The sequence below is a fragment of the Nicotiana tabacum genome, chromosome 11 (genome assembly GCF_000715075.1).
Source record: "Nicotiana tabacum cultivar K326 chromosome 11, ASM71507v2, whole genome shotgun sequence".
NCBI classification, from domain to species: Eukaryota; Viridiplantae; Streptophyta; class Magnoliopsida; order Solanales; family Solanaceae; genus Nicotiana; species Nicotiana tabacum.
Genome location: NC_134090.1, coordinates 67,005,028 through 67,013,157, shown reverse-complemented (window position 1 = coordinate 67,013,157; position 8,130 = coordinate 67,005,028). Strand labels below are relative to the sequence as shown.

At 34.2% G+C, this 8,130-nt stretch overlaps 1 non-coding gene across 1 annotated transcript; it reads left to right on the top strand.

Annotated features, from left to right (window-relative positions):
- The first annotated feature begins 4,974 nt into the window (after positions 1 to 4,974).
- Positions 4,975 to 7,250, top strand: LOC107794190 (uncharacterized). The gene is made up of 2 exons (XR_012696585.1): positions 4,975 to 5,251; positions 7,092 to 7,250. It is a non-coding gene; the product is annotated as an uncharacterized LOC107794190 (transcript).
- The last annotated feature ends 880 nt before the right edge of the window (positions 7,251 to 8,130 follow it).

Genomic DNA, 8,130 nt, shown 5'->3' with positions numbered 1-8,130 from the left:
TTTGTAGCTATCGATGCATAATGTTGTAGTGATAGTTTAAATGGTTATTTCTGTTAGATCTCTTCATGTATTAGGCTTACCTAATCTTAGAGACTATGTGCCATCACGATTCCTAATTTTGGGGCCATGACAAATAGACTCTATCATTGAGTCCTAACGTGATTAATAGCTTCTTACTTGTATGATTTATATCTTTCTTATTTTAACTTAATTTCTTTTATATTACTGTAAAATAGTGGGATGAATCTCCATTCGGACAATCTTGATAAGAAATGTGGTTAATATTATGAAGAATAAAAAAAAATATTATTTGTACCTCAATAAAAATAGATGTTTTCATTATTAAAAAAACAAAAAAAAGGCATCAAAAACTTTTCACAAACTGGGATTTGGCCATAGAATCATTTTGTATCCGAGAATTAGGGGATACACAAAAAATAATAAGAAAGACTCATAGACTAATTAATCGATCGGGATGAAAAGAGATTCATATTCCCATCACCTTTTTAAAGAGTAAAAATATCTAAAAAAAATTCCAAAGTTTTATGCAAGTACGTATATTATCACATTCTAACTTCTATTAGCAACTCTTACATGACATTAAAAAAGTATCAAAAAATTATCGAAACACACCGATACCGAAGAGACATAGACGATTGGGACATTTTCATGCATATAAAAGAGGTTGTGCTTCTCTCGCTCCTTGCCATGGGTCAAATGCATAAAATTGCCAAGTTTAGGGGATTAATTAGGACTACCAATAGTATTGGCATGCACTGACTAACGAAGACAAGTTCAGGAGGGTACAAATGTATATCCTCTATGTGCTAGTACACCCCTTACTGAATGTGTTGATTTTTAGCCTTGTCTCATCTTGGCAACATATCCAATTTAGATATACGTATTTTGTAGCATTTTGTGGATATATTAAATTTTAAGTATACAATATCCACTCATCTACAATATTAATGATAATCTTACGATTATTCTATAGAATTTACCTTTTACTTTAATAAATATCTTTCTAGAACATCACACTTCGACAACACATTCTGTTTAAATCATCCTATTTTGGTTCTACATCTAAATATATCTTCATTTATCGTATAACTCTCCAAAACACAATCCTAGATATATAAATTATTGTGCCAGGTGATTGAGAGTCACCGAAACATTAGGTATTATAGGCGTATTAAGGTTGAAGAGATCGTGGAGGTATGCGTAAGATGAGTAGGGGTAGAGCAATCAGGCCAGACGTAATTCCGGTAGAATTTTGAAGGTGTGTCGGTAGAGCAAACTTGAAATGGCTGACTGAACTGTTTAATGTTATTTTAGGAACCAAAAGGATGTCGGATGAGTGGAGGTGGAGTATGGTGGTACCGTTGTACAAGAACAAAGGTGACATCAAGAGTTGTAACAACTATAGAGTATCAAGTTACTAAGTCATACCATGAACATTTGGGAGAGAATAGTGGAAGTAAGGGTGAGTATGACGGTGTCAATATCCGACAACCAGTTTGGGTTCATGCCAGGTCGTTCAACCACGGAAGCTATCCACCTTATTAGGAGGTTGGTGAAACAATACAGGGATAGGAAGAAGGATCTGCACATGGTGTTTATTGACCTGGAGAAAGCGTATGACAAGGTTCCTAGGGAGGTTCTCTGGAGATACCTGGAGGCAAAAGATGTGCCAGTAGCTTATGTTAGAGCGATTAAGGACATGTATGACGGAGCTAAGACTTGAGTTAGGACAGTGGGAGGCGACTCAGAACATTTTCTGGTTATTATGGGGTTACATCAAGGATATGCACTCAACCCGTTCTTATTGGCCCTAGTGATGGACGCACTGACACGGCATATCTAAGGAGAGGTGACATGTTGTATGTTATTCGTTGATAACATAGTTCTGATTGATGAGACGCGAAGCGGTGTTAACGAGAGGCTGGATGTTTGGAGACAGGCCCTTGAGTCTAAGGGTTTCAAGTTGAGAAGGACTAAGACAGAATACCTGGAATGCAAGTTCAACGCCGAGTCGAGGGAAGGGGCATGTACGTGAGACTTGGATCAAAGGTCATCCCCAAGAGAGGCAATTTCAAGTTCCTTGGGTTGGTTATTCAGGAGGACGGGGAGATCGACAAAGATGTCACACACCGTATAGGAGTGGGATGGATGAAATGGAGGTTAGCATCTAGAGTCCTGTGTGAAAAGAAAAGTCGCATCGATACTCAAAGGTAAATTTTATAGAGCGATGGTTAGACCGGCCATATTGTATGGGGTAGAGTATTGGCTAGTTAAGAACTCACATGTACAGAAGATAAAAGTAGCAGAAATGAGAATGTTGAGGTGGATGTGCGTGCACACAAGGATGGATAAGATTAGGAATGAAGATATTCGGGAGAAGGTGGGTGTGGCTCCTATAGATGACAATATGCGAAAAGCGAGGCTCAGATGGTTTGGGCATGTGCGAAGGAGAAGCCCTGATGCCCTGGTAAGAAAGTGTGAGCGATGGGTTTTGGCAGGTACGAGAAGAGGTAGAGGGCGACCTATGAAGTATCGGGGATAAGTGATCAGGCAGGACACGACGTTGGCTTCAGATTTTCGAGGACAAGTCCCTTGATAGGAAGGTGTGGAGGTCGAGCATTAGAGTTGTAGGTTAGGAGGTAGTTGAGCATTTTTCTACTCTGTACCGGGTGTAAGGCTAGTCTGATAGGGTTTATCTTAGACTGCCAGCGATTTATATTGTGTTCACACTATTTTTCTACTTTTAATAGCACCAGTCCTTCTTTACTAGTTATTGTTATTGCATTTTATCTATTTTCTGATTCTTATAATGCAGTTATTATTTCTATAGTTTCTATCGATGGTACTTATATATTGTCTTTTTTATTTTCTTGAGCTGAGAGTCTATTGGAAATAACCTCTCTATTCCATCGGGGTAGGGATAAGGTCTCCATACACACTACCCACCCCAGACCCCTCACCTGCAGAATTTTACTGGATTGTTATTGTTGTTGTTGTTGCTTATATTTATCCGAATACTCTTATGATGTAGACTACAACTTCCAAAGAAATTATAAGAACATATAATGGAATTTTTAAAATCTTGGATTACACTTTCTATTATACATCATTGATGGTAGGATAGAAATCCATATTTTAGCAGTATTTTATACTCTAATTACTGTATTTTACTCGTGTTTGAACTTAAATGATGGTGATTTGCACTTATTACGTGTTTTATGCCTTGCAGGAAATGATTCCAAGTTAAAATGATAATTTGGAGTTAAATCGAACAAAATGGAGCTTTGAAGTCTAAGTAAAAGCCCAAAAAATTAAATCGGAATCGTGTTCGGGGATCGAGGACCAAGTCAGGATATCAAAAAATGCACAAAAAATTTACCTTGAGAAAATTATACTACTGCGTTGCATGGGGCGCAACGAGGCGCGGGGCTGCAACGCAATGTGCCTTCCTGATAGAAAAGCATGCCCTCTGAAGATTGACACTGGTGTGAACATGGGACAATGCGAGACGCGTCGCGCCTGTCCATATTTCTTAGAGTAATTTTTCACTTCAGCTTGGAAATGGTAGTTCCGTCCGAAATCGCTCCTACACGGTATAAATATACCAAAATATATTTTTAAATGACTTTTGACCTCCGAAAAATTGGAGAATCAACTAAGTCAAGAAGACAATAATTCGTCAAGATTTCAACCAATAATCGTTACAATACGGGAGTTTGTATCGGATCATTAGCATTGATGTTTTTTATACTTTTAAACTTTCTTGAGATGAATTTTTCTATTGCTATGGAGTAATTTTCTCTTAGGGTGTTGACAGGTATGGTGTATTGATAATTCGATTAGGGATTTGATTCTTGACAATTGCTTGACTTAATAGATGGAGTTCTGAATTATATTGTGAAGTCATTCATTATTGTACTTAATTGAAAGAGGAGTTTCATATTGAATTTTTTACATGTGGTGCTCTATTTTAAATTCACGATTTAACTAGATAATCGAAAGAGCCTCTTGATTAGTTAATCGAACTGGAAAATCGGGGAATATTCGTGAGAAGTTACCCTTTAGACTAAAACTATTATTATATTCATTGTAATTGTTCACTGTGCTTCAATTGGATTATTTCCTAAAATTAAAGTTCAATTGAAAGAACCTTAATTGCAAGTATAATCTAATTATCTGGTGAATTCGTGAGAATTAGCAGTAACAGAAAGTGAACTAATTCAAGAATTGGATCCCCAGTTGATTATCTTGCACTTGTCTAGTCATTTACCCTACTTTCTCTCGTTGATATTTCTGTGTTGCTCAACTCTCATCTTTTGTGATCAATTGATAGTTACTTTAATTTTACTAGTTCATTATAGTTGAAAATCATTCCAATCAAGTGTTAATTTTTTGGATAGCAATTAACTAACAATTATTTGAACATTATTTAAATCTAATCCATATTGAGATAATATTTTACTATTTATTATTGACTAGGGAGCATTAATCTCGTGTTGTGTTTTGCGCTTGTCAACCATCTAATTAAAATTTTATCGATGTTAAATACTCAATTTTTTTGTAAGAAACTAAATTATAATCATCTTAGAAAACTGTGCGAGGCAACTATATATATAAATATATTTGAGACGGTACACACAAAGATTTTCTACTGGAACTCTCTCCCGGCAGCCTCTAACGCTGTGTGGGGTTTAAGCAAAGGTGTAAAAAGCTGTACAGTACCCATGTGGCACACCATTCATAAATACTTCAAAATTTTCATTACAGAAATATTTAATTCATGTATTAAATTTCGCAAATCATTACAAAATCCAGCTGTATTAATTCATCAATTCGTCTTCATGTATCCTCATCATAAAAAAACGAACTTATATACCACTAATGACTTGAGAAAACGTACGGTTAGCATATTAACATGATATATGCACCAAAAAGAGTGTTGATTTGATGGAAAGTATTGGTGGTGAAAGAAAGACACATATATGTAGCCATAGGACTCCACGTGTGGAGGTGCTTCCACGTGGTATCCTTAAGCGCTAATTAGCTGACACATATTATATACTCCTTTTACTTCTTCTTCCTTCTTAATTTTCCAAGTTTTACAGATCACAAAACCTAAAAGGAAACACAGAGAGAGAGAGAGACGAAAATGGGTTCTGAAACTTTTCTTGAAGTCCTCCTTGCTATCATCCTTCCTCCTGTTGGTGTCTTTCTTCGTTATGGCTGTGGTGTATGTTCTTTTTTCCTTTTAAATTTACATTTTTCCCTTTAGAAAGAATAAAAACATCTGTTGCCAAATGCTTACTACTCTTCAATTTAATTTATTTCCTGTGACACTAGGTTTTTGGTCTATCGGCTTTATTTCATGTGACATTCTAAAAGGGAAATGCCTTTTTATAAATAAAAAATAATTTTATTTTAATTTTTTCATTTTACTCTTGTCGACATGATTTTATTGCTAGACAAAAATTCTAATACATGTTTAAGATTAGAAGTTTTATTGCATGTTTACGGCTACAAATAGTACCAAGTGTTTTCTCTTTTCATTTGAACTCCTAACGTCATACCAATCAGTCGGAATCCGACAATTCGATTCAATCCGACAATTCGATTCAAACCGAGAAAAAAAACCCGACTATGATTTGATTTGATTTGGTTTGGTGTTAAAAAAAAACCGACCATAAGTGGTTTGGTTTGATTTTAACTAAAGAAAGTCAAACCGAAACCAAACTAACCCGACATTACATATATAGAAATTTTAGATATATTTAATATACAAAAATATACTTATTGTGATATAATTTATAAATATTTCTTAAACTTTTTCATAATTTTATCTTTTAAGGTATTATTTCAAGGTTGGACTTAGAACTTTTGAATGTTCCAATAAGTTTTATAGACATTGTTAACTTAAATAATGCTAACAAAAGCCCAAACCAAACAAATCAATATTAATGCTAACAAAAGACATTCAATTCAATATTACGAACGACCATGTATTGAATATTTATATTTTGTTTTGGGATAATTTAGATAAAAATGCATAACCTATTTTTTATTTTTTATTTTGCGTTTATTCATGTAACTAATACTCCCTTATTAGTCTACTTATTTTAGCATGACTTAGTATTTTTAGATTATGTTTATTTTTATTATGGCTTTTTAATTAGCAATATTGATATTACATAATTTTATTGTCTATATTGTTGAATATTTTAGGATAACTCCATGACACATCTTATATTTTGTATTATTTTTTTGAAAAATACCTTATATAGTCCTATCTTACTAGGATTAAAGAAATATTTTAAGCACAAATTATATTTTGTGCTACAAAGATTTTATCGGAAAAAACCCCGAATAATCCGATAACCCGAAAAAAATCGAGATTGAAAAATTCGAATTTTATTGGTTTGGTTTGGTCTTTAGATTTAATAACCCGACAATTAGTTTGGTTTTGTATTTGCAAAATTCGAACCAACCAGACGTATGTACAACCCTACCAATCAGTAGGGTCACATGAAATGAAATGGATAGAGTATAGGGTCTGGTCTGTTCAGACACAAAAATAGTGTCTGATAATCCCATTAAATTGTTAAAAAAAGTAACTAAATTAAATATATTTTTGGAAGAGAGCAAAGGATATGAGATTGAATAGCTGTAGGTATGTTCTATGGATTGCATGTGGCGTTGCAGGAATAATTTGAAATTCTCTCTCTTTTTCGAAGCTAATATCTGTTTTTAAGGAGTAATACATACTAGCTCACAAATTGTACTACTTGTGCAACAGTCGAATTAACGCGTATCGTGATGTCATTAAGTGTATAATGAATTAAAAAGTTTATTGCTTAAAGTTATAATGAAAAGGTATTCCAGACGGATCAAAAAAATGTTAAAATTTTCGAAATCAGCTTTTAAAATCTTTAGAAAATCAGTGTAGATCTAGTAGTTGATAAGCTGCAAGCGCAGCAATTCTTGTCATTCATGCAGTTGTGTAATACTACCTAATAAATATTTACTCGGGAGTTTTAGATTATGTTGATTTTGTTTGTAATAATCATTTAATGCAGGTGGAGTTCTGGATATGTTTGTTGCTGACAATTCTGGGGTACATACCGGGCATTATTTACGCACTTTATGTGTTGGTTGGATAGTGTAACACTTGTACTGTAAATATATGCCTCTTTATCTTTGTATTTCTCCAATAAATACTCTCTTTCTTCTTTTTTTTTCCTCTTATTCTACCTTTTTGTTTTGGTTCTTTTAATTTTCCATGGTGATCCGGGTAGTAGTCGTTGGTCATGTATATGACCAAACTTCGTTTATCAATGTACATTGGGCATACCTTTGGTGGAGTTACAACTACGTTTTATCCTGAACATGGGGATAATTACACAGCCTTGCATTTTTATGTGATACATGCAGAGAAAGAGGTACATTAATCTACTAATATCTTAGTTTAAGCTTTGTGCACTAACCTAATAACTTCTGACATAGGTGGATTAATCCTACCACGAAAACGGAATATAATAAATAATTATGCATGCATGGGTCATCTTAATCTACATGGAGGATCTCAAGAGCTAAAAGGGCTATCGAACTCTGTTTAATTTAACAACTTCCTACAAGAACTAATCTTATAACGAAATTAAGCAGTAAACCGATCCTAAAGAATCTAGGATAGGTTATGACATACCCAATTGGGTGAAAACGTGTCCTCTAAAGGCGGACAATGGATAATTTTAAAATTTATTTGGCTGGCGAGATATTGAAGAGAGGAGGGGTATAAACATCCTATGAAACAATTGTGTTTAAAATTCGTATTTTCTTTTCTATTTTTTTTTGGTGGGAGAAAAGATGGAATCATAAACTAGCATGTTCCAAATTTCCTATCTCGTGGAAGGTAGGACATTGGCGATCCTCAGTGGGATGAGTGCAGCAACAAAGAAAAACATAGTATCACAAACTGAAACAATCACTCGTGAGAAATAGCAAACTACAATGATACTGGAAGAATTTTGTGTAGCCCGTTTGGTTAGCTACCTTAAAGGTATACGTCTAGGCTATTACTTTTATTTAATACGGATGGCTACTTGTACTTATTTTTAA